This window comes from Jaculus jaculus, chromosome 12 (genome assembly GCF_020740685.1).
Source record: "Jaculus jaculus isolate mJacJac1 chromosome 12, mJacJac1.mat.Y.cur, whole genome shotgun sequence".
Classification (NCBI taxonomy): Eukaryota; Metazoa; Chordata; class Mammalia; order Rodentia; family Dipodidae; genus Jaculus; species Jaculus jaculus.
Window position 1 is genome coordinate 38492956 of NC_059113.1, and position 12280 is coordinate 38505235.

The 12280-nt window shown below is 39.0% G+C and overlaps 1 protein-coding gene across 2 annotated transcripts in view; it reads right to left on the minus strand.

Moving 5' to 3' along the window:
• Shisa6 (shisa family member 6) overlaps positions 1-12280 on the minus strand; it is a 318370-nt gene that overhangs the window by 243667 nt on the left and 62423 nt on the right. The gene's annotated exons all lie outside the window — the stretch shown is intronic.

Sequence of the window (12280 nt, forward strand, 5' to 3'; positions counted from 1 at the left end):
GATCTTGTTTAGTAAAACAAATTTCATAACTATGAACACAGAATTTGGCAATCACATAATAATCTACTGTTAAAAAGAAAGCAAAACTCTATTGAAACAAAAGCAAAAAAATGACAAAAAAAGAAGAGAAGGGAAGAGGGAAAGGTGAAAGAAAATAAATAACAGTAAAAAATAGCTTGTATCATTATCATTTACACTGTGGGGGTGAAATACAATTACTTATTTTCTCAAATATTCCTAAGAAATAAAACCAGACACTAACAAGTAACCAAACACATATGTACACACATCACTTAATGATAGGGAGGCATTCTGAGAAAGGTGATTGTGGGCAATTTTGTTGCTGTGTGTACATCATATTGTGTGCAAACTAAGACAGCTACGATGTCACTAGGTGATAAAATCTTATGAGATAAACGTTAAACATACACACTATCATTGACCAAAGTATCATTCTTCAACATATGATTGTGTGTAGACTATATACACATATGTACAAAACAGACACGTATTGTATAATATATATGTTCTATAAACAAAATGATTTTAAAAGGCAGAAAATAAACTACACGAAGATAAACTACATATTTTTCATAATTAAGAAACTAGGACTCGAATATTAAGTAATTATGCAAAACAACAACAGTAACAAAGAGGATGAAAAGAATAGCATGTTTGAGTAAAACCAGTAGACAAAAGAAATAGCAACCATGACTTCTGAACAAAAGCAAAATATAATAGAAAAATATTTAATGCAAAATTTAAAGAAATGAAAGAGAGTGGGACAAAACCATTATTATGGCATAGCGCAATTAATTCACAAGGTTTAACATACTAGGAAAAAATGAGCATAGGGCATATAATTTTATACAACAAAATGTACAACCATTGATATATAGCTGATTATATAGCTAAAAATATTTAAACCTATAAAGCATTTAGGAAAATACATCACTATACCATAAAGAAAAACTTAGTAAATATCTCAATAAAGAAATCACTTACAAAAATCTTGGGTTGGGGAGATGGTTCAGTAGTTATGAGGGCTTACTGCTTCAGCATGAGGGCTTTCTGGGCCAGAGACTGCCAAGTTTGGCTCCCCAGAACCCACATAAAAAGTTAGGTTTGGCCGTGTGCATCTATGATCCTAGTCCACCAGAGACAAAGACTGAAGAACCACTAGGGTTGACTTATAGGCAGTATCTCCAGTTGAGCAAGAAAACCCATCTTACTGAAAAAAGTAACCAGATGAGAAATAAGAGGACATCTGTGCTCTCTCCTCCAGCCTCCACACGTATGTGCATGAGGCTCAAACATCTGCATACACAGGTGCATACAACACATACATATGAACACCACACATACTCCATACACAAACATGGCCAATAAAAAGACTCAAATCAAATCAAAACCATATATTAGTGAATGAACAATGGCCAAAATAATAGCAAACATAAAAATTCTTAAATAATTTTATATAAAAATGGAAATTCAATATGATATTATACAACATTCAGAATATAATAAAATTTTAAAATCTGTATATTTACAAATTGAGTTGTGGTCAAAGTCTTACTGAGAGGAGAGAAACAACACCTTATACATATGTTTAAGAAAATAAGAATGAACAAAACTTGGATTGGAGAGATGGCTTAGTGATTAAGGTGCTTGCCTGAAAAGCCAAAGGACCTCAGTTTGATTCCCCTGGACCCATGTAAGCCAGATGCACAAGGTGGTACATGCACCTGGGGTTCATTTGCAGTGGCTGGAAGCCTGCTGTTCCCATTTTCTCTCTCTCTCTCTCTCTCTCTCTCTCTCTCTCTCTCTCTCTCTCTCTCTCTCTCTCTCAAATAAATATTCAAAATAAAAGAATGATCAAAGCTAACAAGCCTAAAAAAGACGATGGAACAAATACACACAGGAGAAAGCAAACTAATGTGAGGAAACAGAAAAGATAATCACACCCAAATACAGTGGATTCAAAAGCCCAAAACTCAAATACTGGAAACCCTGATCTTAGCTAAACAATGAAACTCAGAGAAACTTATCCAACAACAGGAATGACTACAGAAAGGTAAAAAGAGAGAGAAAACTTCAATGTCGTTTTAAAATACCATGTTCAACATTGTGCCACTGTGTTTGAAACACCAGGTAAAAAAAAGAGTACTGGCCCAGGATATAATAAGAATTCATACGCTGGTAACAGAAAAAGATGACAAAACTAGTTGTGGTGGTGCACACCTGAATCCCAGCACTTGGGAGGTAGAGGTAGAAGGATCACTGTGAGTTCAATGCCAGTTTGAGATTACAGACTGAGTGCCAGGTCAGCTCAGGCTACAGTGAGACCCTGTGCTTGAAAAAAAAAAAAAAATAACAAAGAAAAAAAAGATAAAAACCAGACTAGTAGCTCAAAATTCCCTCAAAATTAACCATGCTGTGGGTGAGGAGATGGCTCAACAAGTGAGAATGCTTGCCACACAAAAATGAGGGCCTGAGAAGGACTGACTCCTTCCGAGCTCTGTCCCTAGCTTCCACATAAAAAGTTGAGCATGGCCATGTATACTTGGCGCCTGAGTTCTGTGGTGATTTGAGGCTTGCTGGTCAGCCCCTCTGACCAAGAAAACTGCAACTGCAAGTTCATCGAGAGAGTTTGTTTTAAGGAAGCATGTGGACGAGCAATGCAGAAGCAATGGCAATGTTCTCCTCTGGCTTCTACCTGTGTGTGCACAAGGCAAATGCATTTGCACACATAAGTGTACACACTATACCTACACACCCCTCACTACACACACTATACCACATACATGCACAAACATACACCAGAAAAAAATAACCTTTAGTTAGGTCATTTAACAACTAATTTTGGTCAAGCAAGAAAATGCTTATCTTCTTTGCTATTTAAACCTCTTCAGAGAATTAAAGGTGGGAGGAGGAATCCACTAATTTATTTTGAGTCTAAATAAGCAAATATCTTTTGACAACTACAAAAGAAGTGACTAAATTATATCTAGTTTATATAAATCTTAATATCAAATTCAGATAAAATGTTAGCAAACTAACTTTCAGGGTGAATTTGTCCTTGGGATACCAGGAAGGTCACAGGTGAAAAACAACATTCCACTCACATAAAAAAAATGAGAAAAATTGGGCTGGAGGGATGCCTTAGCAGTTAAGGCACTTGCCTGCAAAGCCAAAGAACCCAGGTTCGATTCCCCAGACCCACATAAAGCCAGATGTACAAGGTGGTGCATGTATCTGGAGTTCATTTCCAGTGGCTGGAGGCCCTGGTGCACCCATTCTCTCTCTCTCTCTCTCTCTCTCTTTCAAGTAAATAAATAAAAATAAAATATTTTAAAAAATGAGAAAAATCACATGGTTCTTACCTTAGTAAATTCACCTTAGTAGATTTTTAAAAACTATATTATCTCATTTTAAAAAACTGGAAAAATATATTTTAAGGAATGTATTTAAATACTTATTTTAGTAGACTTGAGATATTATTTTCTTTACACAAATGTCATCTCTTGGTAATTTTAAAAGGCTAAATTATTGATAAACCACAAAAGGTATTTCTACAAGGAATTCCTGTTACCAGTGCAATTATTTACCTTATTAAATGAGTTAACAATCAATGTACTAAGTAAAAATTAAGATTAAGAACATAGTGAAATAGGAAAGGGATAGCTGTGATTATTATGGTGAGATGACTTATTAAATCCAAGGCAATCAACTGAGACACTATTACAACTATAGAGAAAAATTCAATAAGGTGAACACATAGAAGAAAAACACACAAAAATCAATACTTTTCCTACATACTTGCAAAATCCAATGAAAATAAACTACATTTATTTAATAAAAAATAATGAAAACACCTGTAATAAACTCATGAGATGTATCAAATAGAAAATTATGGAAATTTGGCTTAAGGGGATAAAAGAGGAAAGTGTGAGTAATTGAAGACAAGTCACTGGACAGGTGGACCAAACATATTTAAAATGTCAAGAAAATTCATGAATTCCATTCAACCCCTTTTAAAGTTTCATGGAGTATTTTTTTAATGGAATTTGGACATGCTGAATCTATGAGTCATATAACAAAATGAATGCTTATGAATATTCACAAGAGTGCATATTCTTAAAAAATAGGATAGGATTTGCATTCCCAGACACACCAAAATGTATATAGAGCTACACTTTAAAAAAAAATACCATGGAAAGATATAATAGTATATAGTAATATATATGTATATATAAATTTAGTCTCCTTATTTATAGACCAAAGTAACTTCCAGATTCAATTGAAATCTAAGTATTTTGTTCCAATATAAATATTGGAAGAAAATAATGAAATCATATTTTGTAAATTTACAAAAAAAAAAAAAGATCTTCCTAAATAGGACAAGAAATTCTGAACCAAAAATGGAAAAAAAAAAAAAAAAGATGAGTACATCAGATTTAGAGAGCATTTAAATTTTGGTACTTTGAATTAAGAAATAGTAACTGAAGTTTATCTCCCCCAAAGAGAGATGCATATCAGCATGGAAGGAAGCAAATGCTGCTGCCTTTGTCCACAGGACTGTCAGCGACAGAAGAGCCCAGAACCTCCTGGAGTTGTTCACCAGGACTAGTACAATACAGTCTCCTCAACAGGCTCACCTAATACATTTCTATCACCTACTCACCTCACAGCAGGATGAAAAATATTGATGCTTTTATCTCTAATAAGATCCCTCAGGCTTTTTTCTATTGAAACAGCCCCTGTAGTCACTCAGAATCAAAAAGCAATCCAGGGGCTAGAGGGATAGCTTAGCAGCAGTTAAGGCACTTGCCTGTGAAACCTCGGGACTCAGGTTTGATTCCCCAGTGCCCAGGTAAGCCAGATGCACAAGGTGGTGCATGCATCTGTTTTTTTTTTTTTTTTTTTTTTTTTGCAGTGGCTAGAGGCCCTGGTGTACCTATTCTTTATCTATCTATCTGTCTGCCTGCCTGTCTATCTATCTATCTATCTATCTATCTATCTATCTATCTATCTATCTATCTTCATAATCATCATCTATGTACCTATTATCTATCTATCTGCCTGCCTGCCTGCCTACCTACCTACCTACCTACCTATCATCAATCTGCCTCTCTTTCTTTCAAATAAATAATTTTTAAAAAGCAATCCAGCAAGGTCCTTCAATGCCTTGATTCCTTTCTCTTAGTCTCACTCATTTCTCCTCTGCCATCATCAAGTACCTTGTTGGTCTTTGCAGAACGATCTGGATCTTCACCAATTATCAAGCGCTTTGCAGCAATCATTGATGCTACATGAAAGTTTACCAGAACCATATCAGCCCCTGGCCACCATTCACCCTCTGACTAGTATAGATATTGTTTAAATGCTGTCATTCCACAGATAGTATTAAAAGAAGTGGCCATTTTATGTTCTGGCTTAGCTCTCAGATTATTACCTTCATTGTTTGTTTCAAACTTTTAATAATTTATCTGTCAAGTTATTTGTTTCTGATTATCATGTTCCCTGGGATATAAACTGTACTAGGGAAGATTCTAGAATATATCTGGTCAGTTTCTATGTCTCTCCCAGCTAAAGGAAAGCAATGTGTATAGAAAATAGTCAACTACAACGTTGAACGAGGGCTGGGAGATGGCTCAGTGGGTAAGGTACCACACAAGCATGAAGATCTGAGTTCAAATCCCTAGGATCCATGTGAAAAAGCAAGGAATGGAGGCCTGTAATCTCAGCTCTGGGGTGGTGGAGACAATAGAGTTATAAGAGTTATAGGGCTTATCCTTACTGGCTAGATAGCCTAGCTGAATAAGTGAGCTCTAAGTTCAGTGCAAGAATGCAAAACCCTGTCTCACAAAAAAACAAACAAACAAAAAAAAAAAAAAACCAAGGTGTGATTGAGGAAGACAGCCACTGTTGAACTCTGAGCACTCTAACCCATGCACATACATGTGCAATCATATGCATACAAATACACATGTGCAAACACACCAAAAGCATATACATATGCAAAAAAAGTTGCATGGGAGAAAGGGGAAATAACATGGAAACTTATTTACAGATGAAATTTAAAGGGTATTAAACACATGAAAAAATGTAAACCAGTGACCCATACAGGGAAATAGAATCTTAATATTAAGAATTGTTGAAGTGAGAGAAAAAAGGGAACCACCATACACTGTAGAGATATTTATCAACCCAATCCTTTTGGAGCTAATTTGTTTTATCCCAGGGGTGTGCTAGAATTATTTTGACTTGATTGGTACATTTTTAAAAAGGCCCATAGTTAATCATTCAGGACTTGTTGAGCAGTTGGTAGCTTGAAATCCCCCATGGCATCAGTATTTGCACCACAGAAATTGGCTATTGCTAGGGATCAGATGGTTGTTATGTCTGCTTCACAGCCAGCTTAAAATCATATGAAGACCTTTATGTATAAAATTTTTTAAAAAATAGATGTAATTTTGGCTTGATACTCTTTCACAAATTATTGCATGAGACAATATAAATTAAAAATGCAGATGATCTAGATGCCTAGATGCTTATTACTAGGTGAATAATTTAATAAACTTATTGCACATTAGAAAAGAGCCATTTAAAGAGAATGAGACCCATCCACTATTGAGTGAGTAAAGGAATTGCAAAAATATCTATAGTATTACTTAAGATTAAGTAAACTATCCACGCTTACATTGTTACACATATATTTGGACAAAGTCTATTTGTACACATGCCAAAATGTGATAAGTATCATCCTTTGGACCAGGTAGGGGTGGGGAATGAGGTGAGATTGGTTTTGCATTTTCTTGATCTATAAATAAGTGCATTTTCAAAACAATAGCAATTTTTTTTTCCAAAAAATTTCTGACATAACTTTGGGATTAGAGATAATCAAATTGTAATTACAGCCTCTTTAAAAAATCATGACAGGGCTGGAGAGATGGCTTAGTGGTTAAGTGCTTGCCTGTGAAGCCGAAGGACCCCGGTTCGAAGCTCAGTTCCCCAGGTCCCACGTTAGCCAGATGCACAAGGGGGCGCACGCATCTGGAGTTCGTTTGCAGAGGCTGGAAGCCCTGGCGCGCCCATTCTCTCTCTCTCTTTCCCTCTATATGTCTTTCTGTGTCTGTTGCTCTCAAATAAATAAATAAATAAATAAATAAATAAATAAATAAATAAATAAATAATTTTTTTTAAAAAAATCATGACAATAAGAATAACACAAAGTAAAGGTTGTGGATGGTGGAAATGGCTGTGATGAAGAAATTCATAGCTTTATGTAACTTCATCATTAAATATAAACCATGACAAGATGTTAACGACGCTCTTGACTCATAACTTTAGAAAATAAAACTCAGGAAAACCAAGAGGAAAGGATTAACAGGTTAAAAACAGCAATTAATGAAAGTATCATTTTCATAAGTACCAATGTTCCAAGGAACATGCCTTTCTGTATCCTTCTGAAACACACCAGCCAGAGGTGATTATCTCAAAACAAACAGGACAGTGTTGCCTTTACACCTGACTTTCCAGGCTCTTCCCATCTCACTAGAGTGAAATGCAAAGCTGCTCTTCGCTCCTTAAGGCCCTTCCTCATGGAAAGGCTCTCATGACTCCTTTCTTCTCTTTCTCCCTGCTCCTTCTATTCTTCTCATTTAGAACTCCTTTATGTTCATCCTAAATCCTACCTGCAACCCAGTCTCAGGCCTTGCCTTCTCTGTCTTCCTTGTTGTGGCCCACTACATCTAAGGAGCAACTGGGATCACCCTGCACTCCCTCACTTCATCTGTGAGTTTGCTGCTGTGGCATGCTATATCACGCACTTGGTCACTGTTTTCCACTGGCCATCTTTTTGAGAATACAGTGTCATGATGGGGGCACAGGTTTCATTGGGCCTGCTCCTGGGGTCTCAGATTTAAATGGTGTATGGTGTGGTGTCAATAGGTGAAGTTATATTTGAATTTGAATATGTGTCTCATTGAGTCAAGGTACACAATGAGGGCACAGACTTCATGCCTATGGCACCTGCCCCACTTTCCATCCCAATCTACCTCCCCTATCTTCCATGTCAGAAGAACTGCAGGATGGCACTCAGGCCAAATGCTTGCCCTTCCTCAACCTCCTTCGTGTGACCATGCACCTATCTTCTCACCTAAAAAAGGTAAGAGTTCTGTGTGCCACGTCAAGTTTAAACCTGAAGATGATGTCCCTGCACCCTCCCTCTTATCTACTTTTCTTCGATAACCTTACCTTCATGGAGGTAAGGACAGTGCTTCAACATGTCTGAGTGAAGGATCAAAGGAAGGAAGGAAGGAAGGAAGGAAGGAAGGAAGGAAGGAAGGAAGGAAGGAAGGAAGGAAATGGTGAACAAATTCCTTTCTTTTATATTTCTATTCAAGATTGGGGAAATTTGGAAAGGAAATTTAAAAAGCAAAATTTGCAATGGAAAGCTCTCACAGGAAGAATTTTAGGAGAGAAGCAAGTATTACTTGTACAATAAATTGAGAAAGTCATCACATAAAGCCAGAGTCAAACAAATGTTTATATGGAGAACATCTCTATGCTTGATTTAGTAAGAAGTCAAAGTTATTGACAAACCACTCTGTAATTATTGATGATGCCTTGGAGTAAGGGCCCTGTAGCAGAATTCAGTTATCACTCACAAAAGAACAAAAATCTAATATCAGAAATTTCAGAAACATCGATGCATCACAGAATCAGAACCCAAAGAAAAGCTAAGGACAGAAACTAGCGACTAGTCCCACTCCACTGACCACCTGTTTTTGAGTCTCTGGTAAGACAGAAACACATCCAACACTGGAAACAGTCAAATGAAGTTATTGAAAAAAAATAAAAAGGTAAAATTAGACCCACGCAGCATCCTATTCTCCCCACAGGATGAAGCCAGTTCTGCATAATCCCCACCACACATGGGCTTCTGGGAAGTGCATGTGGGGCATCTACTCTCCAGAAACAGTGACAACTGTTCTTTACCAAACATTAGTTGAATGTAGGAGACTGATTTCCCACATATTTACAAGCTCACTTATCACTGTGCCTTCAGGTTCACTTTGAGAGGCTGCGTGGTCTCTTGTTCACATAACAAAGTGCTCTCTTTACAGATGTTGCCTGCCTCATTGCCACCAGGCCAGGAGAGTCCCGTGTGGATACTTACCAAACAGAACTCCAGTGCTGGCTGCAGCCTGAGCCCTGGGCAAAGATCAGTTATGAGATCGTGGAGTTCCTTTATTAAAGAACAAATCATGCTGGACAAACTTGATTTCCTGTTGGATCAGGTGGTGAAACAAGAGGCTTAGTGAGCACAGGGGGGGTGCAGTATCTGGAGTGTTGAGGAAATTCTTTAACAATGTGCTCTGGTCTTCATACAGGGAGGCCTCTGGTGCCTGCCTGTGGGTGAAGAGGGGATGAGGAAAGCTCACACAGTCCCCTCACATGCAGAAAGCAGCATGGGCACTACCATCATTTCCAAACCAAACATGGCTGACTAGCATTTGTGAGCACTCCTGAGCATGGGAGGAAGGGTCAGGCTCAGGCAGGTGTGTGTGTTTGTGGTTCTGAGGTCGTACTGAAAGAATTCTGTAGATCTGTCCCTGCATCCAGGCCTTCTCCATCCCAGCATCTCTGGACTGTACATAGCTATCATCACAAATGGAAAATATAAAGAGGAATACAAAAACAAACAAAAAAAGAGGGTGGACATTCAGGGCAATTAGTTCCTGTCTCTGGGTGAAGAAGTGTAAGGACGCCTCTACCCCTGCTCCCCCATGACTAATTTTAGTGACATGGACTTCTTCTAGTCCCTGGTATCCATTTCCTTACTCCACTTCAAGTCGTATGACCAGGGTGACAACTTAGACATCAAACTCTATCCTATTATCTGAGTGTACCAGAAGAAATTTATCCTTTTCCCAGGCACACCTTTCATTTGCTTGTTGATACTTAAGTATCTTGTAATTTCCTTATCTTAAGACATTCTCATTTATACAATGAATGGATTCTAAGAATTTTCTAAACCCCCCTAAGCACAATTGCACAAGTTTGGGGTTTTCAATATCCCCTTGGATTATTTTTCTACATAGCATGTGTCCTTACATAAAGTTGTATTATGAATATGCACTTGTATTTGCTTCCTTGAGGCAAGGTAGAATTTGTGAGGACACAGACTTCATGCTGATTGGACATGTGATAGGAACTTCTCACTGTTGCTCTCAATGTGCCTTCCTCATCTTCCTGGGAGGGAAATAAATTGCAGCCTGATACTCCCAGATAGTAGAACCATCACTACAGTGGGGATGCCGGGTCACTCATGTCTTCACTCTTCTGAATGTAAAGCTGGCTTTGCCCCACTCCTGAATATTATGGAAAGCGGTGGCGGAGGGTGTGGGGAGAGACAGTGATGGGGAAGGAGAAGAACATGAACAGATGCCTTCAGTCCTCATGAAAGGAGAGCTGAATGAGGACCTGGGATCCTGACCTCTGACCTGGATGGGGTAATGGAGGATGTTTGGGGCTATTTAAATGCAGGGTGGGTGGTATCCTGTTTGTCAGAGAGGCACATGCACAACATTTGTTGTCCACAGAGTGAGCCATGGAAGTACACACTGCATTTTGCTTACCAGAAATGCCTTCCCCTCCTCTGTGGTAGTCAGCAGGAGCCTGGCTCATGGCTTGGGCAATTCCCATCATTTCCTAGCCTTCCTTGCAGCTCAATCTCTCCTACATGAAGGAAGCAGGAGCAATGGTGTCTCACTCAAGCCAATGGCTGTGAGGTAGGGAGTCTCCTCCAGGCTCTTTCCTTCCCTGGGGGCCTGGGCACACATACTGTGGCTCAGCTCTTACAAAGAAAATACTATGGGTTTAGGAAATGGCAGGGCCAATAGAGAAAAAGAAAATTCCATTCTTGGGGTGAATTTTGGATCCTTCTGTCACAGCAGATAGACCAGTTAACCAGAAGGACTTATGGGCTAATCTACTAGCATGTATTGGTTTGGGAGGGACCTGGGAACTTCAGTTTTCCTTCCTATATATTGCTGACGGAGCTTGGAAATTTATTTAAATTCACTGAATCTTGAGTTCCTGACCTATTAAATATGAATATAGAATTAATAAGACTTAACAAATACCCATAAAATATCTAGTTTTACCAAGCAAAGACAAGGCACTGAGTACATTATAAAAACTCTCGTTTAATCAATATAAATAATATTTTACCAGTGAGGCTGATTTTTTGCTTTTCATCTGAGCATACTAAGGCATAGAAAATGTGCTGTAAATTTAATCTCATGCAAGGAAACACTATGGGAAAGTGCTTTGCCACCAGGGATGATATGCAATACGTGTGGAAGTGCCTGAAAAGCCCCAATGCCACAGGTCAGTGTGACCTCAGGGCCTGTGCCTGTGGAACAACTCTTTGAACCAACAGAAAATCTGAAGCAGAAGTTTGGGGATGCCCACTTACAGACAGGGCCAGACAACTCTGTTTCCTTACTGTGGTGGTTTGATTCAGGTGTCCCCCATAAAGTTAGGTGTTCTGAATGCTAGCTTCCCAGCTAACAGAGATTTTGGAATAACACCTTCTGGTGGCAGTGAATTGTTGGGGACAGGCTTATGGGTATTATAGCCAGTGTGCCCTTGCCAGTGTTTGGCACACTCTCCTTTTGCTGTTGTCCACCTTATATTGGCCAGGAGGTGACGCCCACCCTCTGCTAATGCCATCATTTTCCCTGCTACCACAGAGCTTCCCCTTGAGTCTGTAAACCAAAACAAACCCTTTTCTCCCCACAAGCTGCTCTTGGTCAGGTGATTTCTGCCAGCAATGCGACACTTCCCTGGTTGGTCATGTGCACCAACCAGCCACTAAGCAGCTATGTGTGAAAAAGTCTGACCAGCGAGGGTCTAAGGATGTGAGACCTGCTTATACTGTTCCCTCAGCTCAATCCCTACAAGGATGGTTTTAGCAGGACCCAGGGTTAGGTCCCTTGTACTTCAGGCCTGAAGCATCCCTGGAAATTCTCAGCATTCCTGTGGGTCCTTCTCTCCTCTACTCTTTCCTTGGTATCATCACCCTGACATAACATAGCTCTGAGGGTGTTGTGTCTCAGCTTTGGTCCCTCATTATCTCTACTCCTGAAACCTCCCTTTGCTGCCAATCACTTCCTCTCCAATTGTCTCTGAACGACACTGACAAAGATCCTTGCTGCTACGTGCTAGCACCCTTGTGCCCTTGGCTTTTCTCTGCTGGTCCTCCACT